Here is a 14,855-nt window from a genome sequence, read left to right on the forward strand (position 1 = left end):
AACTTGTCTAAATCACATTGGAGTCTCTTTGCATCCTCCTCACAGCTCACATTCCACCCCAGCTTTGTGTCGTTTGCAAACTTGGAAATGTTACATTTAGTTCCCTCATCCAAATCATTGATATATATTGTGAATAGCTGGGGCCCAAGCACTGATCCCTGCGGTACCCCACTAGTCACTGCCTGCCACCCGGAAAAAGACCCGTTTATTCCTACTCTCTGTTTCCTGTCTGTCAACCAATTCTCAATCCATGCCAGTATATTCCCCCCATTCCAATGTTTTTTAATTTTGCACACTAACCTCTTGTGTGGGACCTTATCAAAAGCTTTCTGAAAATCCAAGTACACCACATCCACTGATTCTCCCCTATCTATTCTACTAATTACCTCCTCAAAAAACTCCAGTAGATTTGTTAAGTATGATTTCCCTTTCATAAACCCATGCTGACTTTGTCCAATCCCGTTAATGTCTTCCAAGTGTTCTGTTATCACATCTTTTATAATAGACTCGAGCATTTTCCCCACTACTGATGTTAAGCTAACTGGTCTGTAATTCCCTGTTTTTTCTCTCCCTCCTTTTTTAAATAGTGGGGTTACATTTGCCACCCTCCAATCTGTAAGAACTGTTCCAGAGTCTATAGAATTTTGGAAGATGATCACCAATGCATCCATTATTTCCAGGGCCACTTCCTTTCGTACTCTGGGATGTAGATTATCAGGCCCTGGGGATTTGTCAGCCTTTAGCCCCATTAATTTCCCTTGCACTATTTTTTTTACTAATACTGATTTCCTTCAGTTCCTCCCTCTCACTGGACCCTTGGTTCCCTAACATTTCCATGAAGTTATTTGTGTCCTCCTTTGTGAAGACAGAACCAAAGTATGTGTTTAATTGTTCTGCCATTTCTTTGTTCCCCATTATAATTTCCCCCATATTTGACTGTAAGGGACCTACATTTGTCTTCACTAATCTTTTTCTCTTGACATATTTATAGAAGCTTTTACAGTCAGTTTTTATGTTCCCTGCTAGTTTACTCTCATACTCTATTTTTCCCCTCTTAATCAATCTCTTTGTTCTCCTTTGCTGAATTCTGAACTGCTCCCAATCCTCAGGCTTGCCACTTTTTCTGGCAATTTTGTATGTCTCCTCTTTGGATCTAATACTATCCCTAATTTCTTTTGTAAGCCACGGTTGAGCCAGCTTTCCTGCTTTGTTTTTGCGCCAAACAGGAATGAATAATTGTTGTAATTCCTGCACTCGTTCTTTAAATATTAGCCATTGCCTATCCACCATCATCCCTTTTAGTAAAGTTCCCCAATCTATCATAGCCAACTCACACCTCATTCTTTCGTAATTTCCTTTATTTAGATTCAGGACCCTAGTTTCGGATTCGACTACTTCACTCTCCATCTTAATGAGGAATTCTATCATGTTATGGTCGCTCTTCCCTAAGAGATCCCGCACAACAAGATTGTTAATGAATCCTTTCTTATTGCACAATACCCAGTCTAGGATCGCCTGTTCTCTAGTTGGTTCCTCAACGTATTGGTCTAGAAATCCATCACGTACACACTCCAGGAATTCCTCCCCCACAGTATTATTGCTAATTTGGTTTGACCAACCTATATGTAAATTAAAGTCACCCATGATTATAGTTGTACCCTTCTTGCATGAGTCTCTAATTTCCTGTTTAATGCCCTCCCCTACATCTCCACTACTGTTTGGGGGCCTATAGACAACCCCCACCAACGTTTTCTGCCCCTTGGTGTTTCTTAGCTCCACCCATACAGATTCCACATTGTGATTTTCCGAGCCAATATCCTTCCTCACTATTGCATTGATTTCCTCCTTTACTAGTAACCCTACCCCACCTCCTCATCTCGGTCCTAAATGGCCGATCCTTTATCCTGAGACTATGTCCACTAGTTCCAGACTCTCCAGCCTGGGGAAACAACCTCTCAGCATCTACCCTGTCAAGAATGAGATCACCTCTCATTCTTCTAAACTCCAGAGAATATAGGCCCATTCTATTCAATCTCTCCTCATAGGACAACCCTCTCATCCCAGGAATCGATCTAGTGAACCTTTGTTGCATCCCCTCGAAGGCAAGTATATCCTTCCTTAGATAAGGAGACCAAAACTGTACACAGTACTCCAGGTGACGTCTCACCATAGCCCTGTATAATTGCAGCAAGACCTCCTTACTCTTGTAATCCAACCCCCTTGCAATAAAGGCCAACATACCATTTGCCTTCCTAATTGCTTGCTGTACCTGCATGTTAACTTTCTGTGTTTCGTGTACAAGGACACCCAAATCTCTCTGAACACCAAAATTTAATAAAATATTTATATTATAAAATAAACATTTAAAAAATATTCTGTTTTTCTATTCTTCCTCCCAAAGTGACTAACCTCACATTTCCCCATATTATACTCCATCTGCCACCTTCTTGCCCACTCTATAACCTGTCTATATTCCTTTGCAGACACTTTGGGGTCGATTTTCCAGTGAAGTAGCGGGTGTATTGGGGGTGGGGGGGCCTACGAAAATTGCAGAAATCCCGAGCGGTTCCGGAACCCGGCTCCAACCCGCAGACGTCTGGGATCCCCACTGACGTGTCTGGGTGCGCACGCCTCCCGAATGCGGTAGTCCCACTGGCAATTAAAGCCGGCGGGATGATAGTTAAGAGACTTATGTCAATACTTGAAGTACTTGACGTACTTAATTTTGTCCACATTAAGGCAGGGGTCCGATTTTCAAACATCCTCAAAGTGTTTCCCGTGCTGTGGGAAACACTCCATGTTCTACCAGACGTGTTTCAGCCGGCAGCCAGTGGGACATTCAAATGCTTGTTTGACAGATGGGGAGAAAAGGTGAGATCTCACTGCAGGGCACTCAGTTCTTTCACACAAACTTTTGGCTGCAAGATCTTTGTGTTTTCACTGAAAATTCTTACTTTCCACTCACAATTCTTCTGTTCACACATATTTAACAACTTTTCGGACCCCCTCAAACTCACACCGTCAGGATTGGGGGGAGCCATGGCTGCATTCATCACGACATGTCAACGGAGAGTTTGGTACGTGTGGGAGTTCGGTGAAGTGGGGGAAGGAGGTGCTGCTTTGCCTTGCTTTTCTTAACTTTTTCCCCAGAGTGGCAGTGGACCTGAGAGTAGAAGACTGAGATTGAGGAATAAAAGTAGCAGCAGACCTGCAACAAGAGACAACTACTGTGCGATGTCACAGGCGAGGCAGGAGATTCCGAGGGGTGAGCACAGTATAAAAGGAGAGACCTAGAGCGGGAGGAGAGTCTGAGAGTCTAAGGCAAGTCATGGCAGCACAGCTCGCACCCGTGATATGCTCCTCCTGCACTATGTGAGAAGTCATGGACACTACCATTGGTCAGAACATTGAATACAGGAGTTGGGATGTCTTGTTGAAGTTGTACAAGACATTAGTAAGGCCACACTTGGAATACTGTGTACAGTTCTGGTCACCCTATTATAGAAAGGATATTATTAAACTAGAAAGAGTGCAGAAAAGATTTACTAGGATGCTACCGGGACTTGATGGTTTGACTTATAGGGAGAGGTTGGATAGACTGAGACTCTTTTCCCTGGAGAGTAGGAGGTTTAGGGGTGATCTTATAGAAGTCTATAAAATAATGAGGGGCATAGATAAGGTAGATAGTCAAAATCTTTCCCAAAGGTAGGGGAGTCTATAACGAGGGGGCATCGATTTAAGGTGAGAGGGGAGAGACACAAAAGGGTCCAGAGGGGCAATTTTTTCACTCAAAGGGTGGTGAGTGTCTGGAACGAGCTGCCAGTGGCAGTAGTAGAGGCGGGTACAATTTTGTCTTTTAAAAAGCATTTGGACAGTTACATGGGTAAGATGGGTATAGAGGGATATGGGCCAAGTGCAGGCAATTGGGACTAGCTTAGTGGTATAAACCGGGCGACATGGACATGTTGGGCCGAAGGGCCTGTTTCCATGTTGTAAACTTCTATGATTCTATACCAGTGTTACTGGCGACCATTTGTGCAGGAAGTGTGTCCAGCTGCGGCTACTGACTAACCGTCTTTCGGAGCTGGAGCTGCGGGTGGATTCACTGTGGAGCATCCGCGATGCTGAGACTATCGTGGATAGCATGTTCAGTGAAGTGGTCACACCGCAGGTAAAGATTACACAGGCAGAAAGGAAATGGGTGACCGCCAGGCAGAGTAAAAGGACTAGGCAGGTAGAGCAGGAGTCCCCTGGGGCCATCTCCCTCTCAAACAGATATTCTGCTTTAGATACTGTTGGGGGAGATGGCTGATCAGGGGAATGCAGCAAGAGCCAGGTTCGGGGCACCACGGGTGGCTCTGCTGCACAGGAGGGGAGGAAGAAGAGTGGCAGGGCTATAGTGATAGGGGATTCAATTGTAAGGGGAACAGATAGGCGTTTCTGCAGCCGCAAACATTACTCCAGGATGGTATGTTGCCTCCCTGGTGCTAGGGTCAAGGATGTCACGGAGTGGCTGCAGGGCATTCTGGAGGGGGAGGGTGAACAGCCAGTAGTCGTGGTCCATATTGGTACCAACGACATAGGTAAAAAAGGGATGAGGTCCTGCAAGGTGAATTTAAGGAGTTAGGGATGGGCAATAAATGCCGACCTTGCCAGCGACGCCCACATCCCGTGAAAGAAAAAAAAAATTAAAAAGCAGGACTTCAAAGGTAGTGATCTCAGGATTACTACCGGTGCCACGTGCTAGCGAGTATAGGAACAGGAGAATAGACAGGATGAATGCGTGGCTGCAGGGATGGTGTAGAATGGAGGGATTTAGATTCCTGGGACATTGGGACCGGTTCTGGGGAAGGTGGGACCTGTACAAGCGGGACGGGTTACACCCGAGCAGGACCGGGACCAATGTCCTCGCGGGGGTGTTTGCGAGTGCTGTTGGGGAAGGTTTAAACTAGAGTGGCAGGAGGATGGGAACCTGAGCGGGGAGTCAGAAGGGAATAAAATTGAGAGCAGCAAGAGAGGGGAAGACCCAGGGGAAATCTACAATACAAATAGTACAAACAGTTGTTCAAGAACAAGTGAAAGGGAAAAGCGTAGAGCAGCGGAAAGAAAGTGTACTTTAGGCACGACAGATAAAATAAAAACTGGAAGGCGTAAGGCGATTAACCCAAGATCAAAGCTGTGGCAGGGGGTTGGGAACCTGAGCAGGGAGACAGAGGAAAGCGTGTCAGGAAGGGACAGAAGGTATGGAGTAAAAGGTAAAGTGTTAAAAAAGGAAAAAGCAGGAACTAAGTGTCACAAAACATATTTGAAAGTTCTTTATCTGAATGCACGTAGCATTCGTAACAAAATGGACGAGTTAACGGCACAAATAACTACGTATGGGTATGATCTTGTGGCCATTACAGAAACATGGCTGCAAGGTGACAACGACTGGGAATTAAATATGCCAGGGTATTTAACAATCAGGAAGGACAGGCAGGAAGGAAGGGGAGGTGGGGTGGCTATGTTAATAAAGGAAGGAATCACTGTAATACAGAGAAATGATATTGGGACAAAGGATCAGGACAATGAAACAGTTTGGGTAGAGATAAGGAATAATAAGGGGAAAAAAAACATTAGTGGGCGTAGTATATCGGCCTCCTAAGAGTTGCAACTCTGCTGGAAGAAGTATTAATCAGGAAATAGTCGGGGCATGTAATAAGGGAACAACTATAATTATGGGGGATTTTAACTATCAAATTAACTGGACAAATCAAATTGGGCAGGGCAGCCTTGAGGAAGAGTTTATTGAGTGTATTAGGGATGGATTTCTTGAGCAGTATGGAACTGATCCTACAAGGGGGCAAGCAACCTTGGACCTGGTCCTGTGTAATGAGCCAGGATTAATTAATAATGTCCTAGTTAAGGATCCCCTTGGAATGAGTGACCATAACATGGTTACATTCCATATCCAATTAGAGGGTGTGAAGGTTGGTTCTCAAACAAGCGTACTGAGCTTGAATAAAGGAGACTATGATGGTATGAGAGCGGAATTGATTAAAGTGGACTGGGAAAATAGATTACAGGGTAAGACGGTACATGAACAGTGGTGTTCATTTAAGGAGTTATTTTACAACTTTCAAAAAAAATATATTCCACTGAGGAAAAAAGGGTGTAAAAGAAATGACAGCCATCCGTGGCTAAGTAAAGAAATTAAGGATAGTATCCGACTAAAAACAAGGACATATAAGGTAACCAAAATTAGTGGGAGGATAGAAGATTGGGAAGTCTGCAAAAGACAGCAAAAAGTAACGAAAGGATTGATTAAGAAAGGGAAGATAGATTATGAAAATAAATTAGTAAAAAATATAAAAACAGATAGCAAGAGTTTCTATAGTTATATAAAAAGAAAAAGGGTGGCTAAGGCAAACGTAGGTCCCTTAGAGGATGAGACCGGGAAATTAATGTTGGGAAACATGGAGATGGCAAAAATGCTGACCAAATATTTTGTTTCAGTCTTTACGGTAGAGGACACTAAGAATATCCCAACACTGGACAAACAGGGGGCTCGAGGGGGAGAGGAGCTAAATACGATTAAAATAACTAAGGAATTGGTACTCAGTAAACTATTGGGACTCAAGGCAGATAAATCCCCTGGACCTGATGGCTTACATCCTAGGGTCTTGAGGGAAGTGGCAGTGGGGATTGTGGATGCTTTGGTAGTAATTTTCCAAAATTCTCTGGACTCGGCAAAGGTCCCGGCAGATTGGAAAACTGCTAATGTAAAAGGGATTATTTAAAAAGGGAAGTCGGCAGAAGGCTGGAAATTATAGACCAGTTAGCCTAACATCTGTGGTGGGTAAAATTTTGGAGTTTATTATTAAGGAGACAGTAACGGAACATTTGGATAAACATAATTTAATAGGACAAAGTCAGCATGGCTTTACGAAGGGGAAGTAATGTCTGACAAACTTGCTTGAGTTCTTTGCGGACATAATGTACAGGGTGGATAAAGGGGAACCAGTGGACGTAGTGTATTTAGACTTCCAGAAGGCATTCGACAAGGTGCCACATAAAAGATTATTGCTCAGGATAAAGAATCATTGGATTGGGGGTAATATTCTGGCATGGGTGGAGGATTGGTTATCGAACAGGGAGCAGAGAGTTGGGATAAATGGTACATTCTCGGACTGGCAACCAGTAGCCAGTGGTGTTCCGCAGGGGTCGGTGCTGGGTCCCCAACTCTTTACAGTCTATATTAACGATTTGGAGGAGGGGACCGAGTGTAACATATCAAAGTTTGCAGATGATACAAAGGTGGGAGGGAAAGTAGAGAGTGAGGAGGACATAAAAACCTACAAGGGGATATAGACAGGCTGGGTGAGTGGGCGGAGATTTGGCAGATGCAATACAATATTGGAAAATGTGAGGTTATGCACTTTGGCAGGAAAAATCAGAGAGCAAGTTATTATCTTAATAGCGAGAAACTGGAAAGTACTGCAGTACAAAGGGATCTGGGGGTCCGAGTGCAAGAAAATCAAATAGTTAGTATGCAGGTGCAGCAGGTGATCAAGAAGGCCAACGGAATGTTGGCTTTTATTGCAAGGGGGATAGAATATAAAAACAGGGAGGTATTGCTGCAGTTATATAAGGTATTGGTGAGACCGCACCTGGAATACTGCATACAGTTTTGGTGTCCATACTTAAGAAAAGACATACTTGCTCTCGAGGCAGTACAAAGAAGGTTCACTCGGTTAATCCCGGGGATGAGGGGGCGGACATATGAGGAGAGGATGAGTAGATTGGGACTCTACTCATTGGAGTTCAGAAGAATGAGAGGCGATCTTATTGAAACATATAAGATTGTGAAGGGGCTTGATCAGGTGGATGCGGTAATGATATTCCCAAGGATGGGTGAAACTAGAACTAGGGGGCATAATCTTAGAATAAGGGGCTGCTCTTTCAAAACTGAGATGAGGAGAAACTTCTTCACTCAGAGGGTGGTAGGTCTGTGGAATTTGCTGCCCCAGGAAGCTGTGGAAGCTACATCATTAAATAAATTTAAAACAGAGATCGACAGTTTCCTAGAAGTGAAGGGAATTAGGGGTTACGGGGAACGGGCAGGAAACTGGACATGAATTTAGATTTGAGGTTAGGATCAGATCAGCCATGATCTTATTGAATGGCGGAGCAGGCTCGAGGGGCCGATTGGCCTACTCCTGCTCCTATTTCTTATGTTCTTATGTTCTTATGTACATCCAAGGACGAGCAACATCACCAGCCTCGCCAGGCACGCCGTCCACCTCCGCCACGTGGAGCTCCACAGCACAGTGCTGCACCACAGGCACCTGCACAAGAGCACAGAGGGCAACAACAGAGAGAGCGACATCGCAGGAGGCACTACCCTCACCACAGGTTCTACGGACTGAGGCTCAGCTTCCAGGACCTCTCTGAGGAGCAGTGCATACGGAGGCTCAGAGTCAGTCGTCAGGTGGTCACAGACATCTGCAGCCTCCTTCACGCCGAGCTGCTCCCGGCTGGGCCGAGCGGCATCTCATTAACCATCGCTGTCAAAGTCACCACTGCACTCAACTTCTTCTCCTTCCGTTCCAGGGTGCCACCGGGGACATCGCCGGGGTCTCTCAGTCATCTGCACACAAGTGCATAAGGCAAGTCACCAATGGCTTGTTTCGCAGGGCCTCGCACTACATCAACTTCCCCATGGACAACCTCAGCCAGACAGAGAGGGCAATGGGATTCCTTTCTGTAGTTGGCTTCCCACGGGTGCAGGGTGTAATCGATTGCACCCATATAGCAATACAAGCACCTCCACACAAGCCAGGACTGTTCATCAACAGGAAGGGGTATCGCTCCATCAACACTCAGCTCGTTTGTGACCACCGCAAAAGATTCCTTCACGTGTGCGCCAGATTCCCTGGCAGCTGCCACGATTCCTTTACCATGAGGGAATCCAACATCCCGCCCCTCTTCCACGCACCGAACACCTGTAAGGGCTGGTTCCTCGGGGACAAGGGATACCCCCTGCAAACGTGGCTCATGACACCTCTGAGGAGCCCCACCACCGAGAAACAGGATCGATATAACGACAGCCACATCGTCACCAGGTCTACAATTGAGCATGCTATAGGGCTGCTCAAGATGTGCTTCAGGTGCCTTGATTGTTCTGCGGGAGAGCTTCAATACGCACCAGACAGAGTGGGTCACATTATAGTCGTGTGCTGTGCCCTGCACAACATGGCACAACACTGAAGGATGCCACTTGTGGAGGCCTCACCCACATCTGCCAACCACATTGAGGAGGAACAGGAGGAGAAGGAGGAGGAGGAGGACGAACCCATGGGCAGAGCAGCGGCTCACCTGGCTGCTCGTGAGACCAGGGAGTCACTGATATGTGAACGGTTCAGCCAACATCAGAAAGTGTGAAGAGTCCAGTGGTCCTGCAACTACACATACGCCCACTGTAAAGTGACCCAATGGGTGGCATCAAGTGTTACCGTTCATGGTGAACCTCATGAAAGGGCCCTATCACAAAAGCCAGTCAAGAAAGGGTAAGACGTGGCAGTAGTGGTGACAATCATAACATTTAATGCCACTTTAACATAAAGAAAATATAAATGAAAAACATGACCGTCTGTCAAACACCCTTGTGCATACCTTTTATGCTCTCAAAACCTTCGCCTTTCTCTTGTGACTACTTCTACGTGGTGCATTCCCTGTGGCTGCAGCAGAGGTAGTGGCAGGTTGCTCATGTTCATGCTCTGACTGCTTAGTTGCTTTCGGTCTACGCCCTCTGGGTTTTGGAGCTGACGATGGCCCCTTCAAAGACTGCTCCACCTGCACCTGTGCAGAGGCAGACTCGGCCACCTAGAGAAAAGGCAGCCTTGCGTGCACTGGTTGAGAGGGGGGCAAAACGGGTGAGATGTGGGAGCGCTTTGAGTGGCGTCCCCACTTCCATGTCCTTTTTTGCCATCATCCCTCCCCTGGGCCAGGGCCACATCACTCCAATCACTTTGCTGGACAACAGTTTGAAGTGCAAATGTATCTGTCTGCCTGTCTAAGGCAGCAGAATGTTGTTCACCCTGAGTCCGAATGACCGTTGTTAGGGCCTGAATGGCCTCACTTATGAGCTGTGCTTGAAACTCTATGGAGGCTAGCCTTCTCTCCATCGCAGAAATTCCCGCACATCCTTGTGAAACTATCTCAGAGATTCCCTCCTGTACCTGTGCCACCATTCCACTCATGCAGGAGTTGGACTCCTCCATCCTCTGCGCTATTGTGGAGAGTGCGCGTGGCATCTGTTCCAGCACCTCGCAAATGTGCTGCTGTCCCTCGATCATTCTCCTTTTAAAGGATGGCCCCCGGGGTTCAGCATCTGCATCCAGCTGAGCAGAGCCTGGAGAGGAGTGCTCCCACCGAACTGGACTCTCCACAGCTGCCCCTGCCACCAGTGTCTGCTCGTGTTCACATGTGCGGTGACTCACTAGTTGCCAACCTAACTAATTGAGTACTAGGCCCGATCAAGGTGTGAGCATCTGCCCTGGTGAATGGCTCACTGAGATGTAACGGTGTACTCTCAGAGGCCGGCAGGTCCTCTGAGGAATTGCCCTTTGCCGTCATTGCGGTCGCTGAAGGCCCTGTAAGAGAACAGAAGGCAATATTAAGCATGATCACAGATGTGTCATGTTGCGATGAGCATACTGAGGTGCTGAAGATGGCAAGGCATGTTAACATCAATTCATATTGTGTGTGCTGAATGTTAAAGTTCTGTCACCAGACATTTGTCGGGTGTCAGTCTCGGCCTCCCCGACAGACAGGCACTCGAGGGTTTGGCTGAGCTCCACGCCTCCTGCTCCTGTGAGAACCAGTGTTTGTGGAGACCCCCTCCAGTCCTCGCCCTCTCCCGTGCATTTTGCGCTCTCTTCTCCTAGAAGGGGAGAAAGTACAGACGTGTGAATGAGTGAGGGTGAAGTGGCCAATCGATGGGTGAGGCTGACCATGAAAGAGGTGCATCAGAGGGTGAGTATGAGACAGAGACATCACATTGTATGAGGATTGGGGTGAGTGGTAGTGGTGGGGTGAGTAATGGGGAGGTGAGGAAGTGCTGAGGAAGTGCAGGTAAGTTGAGGATGAGCTTTGAGTGGTGTGATAGAGTAGTGATGGCAGTGCAGATTGAGTTGGGGGGTGGGGGCGGTGATGTGGAAGATGGAATGTAGGAGAATGAGTAAGTGTGCTCACTTTGGCTGACCTAGTTAGGTCATTGAAGCGCTTACTGCACTAGACCCAGGTGCAGGAGATGTTGCTGCTGCTGCTGACCTCCTCTGCCACCTCGAGCCAGGCCTTCTTGGTGGCAGAGGCAGGCCACTTCCTCCCGTCCGCCGGGTAAAACACATTCCCTCTCCTCCTCACCCCATCTGGAGGGTGTTTCGGGGTTGTTCTCACCCTATTGATCGGTGCAGATATCTGGTCCCCGGTCTAGCCAAGGAACACTTATACCTCACGGATCGGGGGTTCAGGAAAACGGGACTTATGCTAACGCACCTTGTGATGGATCACGTAGCCGAATAGCACAGAGAACACACAAACTCGGTGTTTGAATTGAATTGGAATGTTGGTTTTATTATACCGTCAACACGAAGAAAATGACGATAAAAACGGTCCTACACAGTACATTGAGTTACACATACCCACTACAGTACTTTATCCCGCTAAACTAAGAGGTTGGTGGGATCCCTGGAGACAGCTATCACACACACACACACACACACACACACGTATGGTCGAGGCTCACCAATCCTTTGCACTTGCAGGTCTGGCTGACCGGGTCTCTCATGTCGGGTTCATTGGTTTCACTGGAAGCTGCTCTCCTCCCTGGGGAGCTCGGGTGAAAAAAAAGAGCGAGCAGGAACTAAGAGGAAGAGAGAAAGAGAGAGAGAGAGAGAGAGAGCTGGAAAAGAGATAAGAGCTGAGAAGCAAGAGAGCAAACAAGAATCATAGAATAGAATCATAGAAGTTTACAACATGGAAACAGGCCCTTCGGCCCAACATGTCCATGTCGCCCAGTTTATACCACTAAGCTAGTCCCAATTGCCTGCACGTGGCCCATATCCCTCTCTACCCATCTTACCCATGTAACTGTCCAAATGCTTTTTAAAAGACAAAATTGTACCCGCCTCTACTACTGCCTCTGGCAGCTCGTTCCAGACACTCACCACCCTTTGAGTGAAAAAATTGCCCCTCTGGACCCTTTTGTATCTCTCCCCTCTCACCTTAAATCTATGCCCCCTCGTTATAGACTCCCCTACCTTTGGGAAAGATTTTGACTATCTACCTTATCTATGCCCCTCATTATTTTATAGACTTCTATAAGATCACCCCTTAACCTCCTACTCTCCAGGGAAAAAAGTCTCAGTCTATCCAACCTCTCCCTATAAGTCAAACCATCAAGTCCCGGTAGCATCCGAGTAAATCTTTTCTGCACTCTTTCTAGTTTAATAATATCCTTTCTATAATAGGGTGACCAGAACTGTGCACAGCATTCCAAGTGTGGCCTGACTAATGTCTTGTACAACTTCAACAAGACATCCCAACTCCTGTATTCAATGTTCTGACCAATGAAACCAAGCATGCTGAATGCCTTCTTCACCACCCTATCCACCTGTGACTCCACTTTCAAGGAGCTATGAACCTGTACTCCTAGATCTCTTTGTTCTATAACTCTCCCCAATGCCCTACCATTAACTGAGTAGGTCCTGGCCCGATTCGATCTACCAAAATGCATCACCTCACATTTATCTAAATTAAACTCCATCTGCCATTCATCAGCCCACTGGCCCAATTTATCAAGATCCCGTTGCAATCCTAGATAACCTTCTTCACTGTCCACAATGCCACCAATCTTGGTGTCATCTGCAAACTTACTAACCATGCCTCCTAAATTCTCATCCAAATCATTAATATAAATAACAAATAACAGCGGACCCAGCACCGATCCCTGAGGCACACCACTGGTCACAGGCCTCTAGTTTGAAAAACAACCCTCTACACCCACCCTCTGTCTTCTGTCATCAATCCAATTTTGTATCCAATTGGCTACCTCACCTTGGATCCCGTGAGATTTAACCTTATGTAACAACCTACCATGCAGTACCTTGTCAAAGGCTTTGCTAAAGTCCATGTAGACCACGTCTACTGCACAGCCCTCATCTATCTTCTTGGTTACCCCTTCAAAAAACTCAATCAAATTTGTGAGACATGATTTTCCTCTCACAAAACCATGCTGACTGTTCCTAATCAGTCCCTGCCTCTCCAAATGCCTGTAGATCCTGTCTCTCAGAATACCCTCTAACAACTTACCCACTACAGATGTCAGGCTCACCGGTCTGTAGTTCCCAGGCTTTTCCCTGCCGCCCTTCTTAAACAAAGGCACAACATTTGCTACCCTCCAATCTTCAGGCACCTCACCTGTAGCTGTCGATGATTCAAATATCTCTGCTAGGGGACCCGCAATTTCCTCCCTAACCTCCCATAACGTCCTGGGATACATTTCATCAGGTCCCGGAGATTTATCTACCTTGAGACCAAAAGCAAGAGAGCAAACAAGAGAGCAAGGGGTTTTGAGCTTCCACCTATATACCCCTCTCTTACAATGGTCTTCGTCGTTAAATGAGGCACTTCATGCCTGTTTAAACAGTTCTTACAAAGTCCTTAAGAATCTTTGATGGCTTTTGATGATCTCTCATCATGTTGCAATTGCTTCTCCCGATGGGTCATTGTTCTACGAAATCATTCCGATCGTCGAGCACTTGCCACACAAGGCTCCCTTTTCATCCCACGTCCTAGGTGTCGATTGGTTTTGCATCAGAGCCAAGGCATGGCTCCGCCATGTCTGGAGCAGTTGCCTCTCTCAATGGCCGACTGCCTCTCGAATTAGTGCTGATCGTTGACCACCTGCTGTAGATTTTGCATTAAAATAGAGACATGTCTGAAGCAACAATTCTCCCACATTCCACTGTGTGTGTTGTTGATTCGTCTGGTGACCTCTCACCTATCCTTCCATCTTCGGATTTTGGTCAATGGTCAAAGTTTTACATACTCAGGGAAAAGGTGGAATTCCCAGAATTCTTACACATCCAGTCGCACCTGGAGTGAGGCATCTTTGAATCTTGGAGCAGCCTTGCCCCTATGCTGCTCCATTGTGGTCTGTGGGTGTTTACTCCAGCAAAAGCCTCTGGAGCAATGGCCCTTTGAATAGAGCTCCTCCAGCTGACAGCCTGCGATGTGGGTGCGCAGTCCGCCCGCTGCGCAGCTTTCGGACGGCAAACCCAGAAGCCACGTTAAGTGGCTCCACTTAAATTGTGATTGCGTGGGAAATGGACATTTTTATTGGTCGGGTTACCCACGCGCCCATTCACCCCCGCTGCCATCCCACCTCCATTCGAATATCAGGGCCTTTGTGTCCTCCTCACAGCTTACTTTCCCACCTAGCATTGTATCATCAGCAAACTTGATACATTATGCTCGGTCCCTTCATCTCAGTCACTAATACAGACTGTAAATAGCTGAGGCCCAAGCACTGATCCTTGCGGTACCCCACTAGTTACAGTCTGCCAACCTGAAAATGACTCGTTAATTCCTACTCTCTTTTTTTTCTGTCTGTTAACCAATCTTTTAACCATATTAATATATTACCCCCAACCCCATGACATTGTGTAAAAACCTTTTGTGTGGCACCTCATCGAATGCCTTTTGAAAATCCAAGTATACTACATCCACTGGTTCCCCTTTATCTACCCTGCTAGTGACAACCTCAAAAAACTCTAATAGATTTGTCAAACACAAATTCCATTTCATAAAAC

This window comes from Heptranchias perlo, chromosome 5 (genome assembly GCF_035084215.1).
Source record: "Heptranchias perlo isolate sHepPer1 chromosome 5, sHepPer1.hap1, whole genome shotgun sequence".
NCBI lineage: Eukaryota > Metazoa > Chordata > Chondrichthyes > Hexanchiformes > Hexanchidae > Heptranchias > Heptranchias perlo.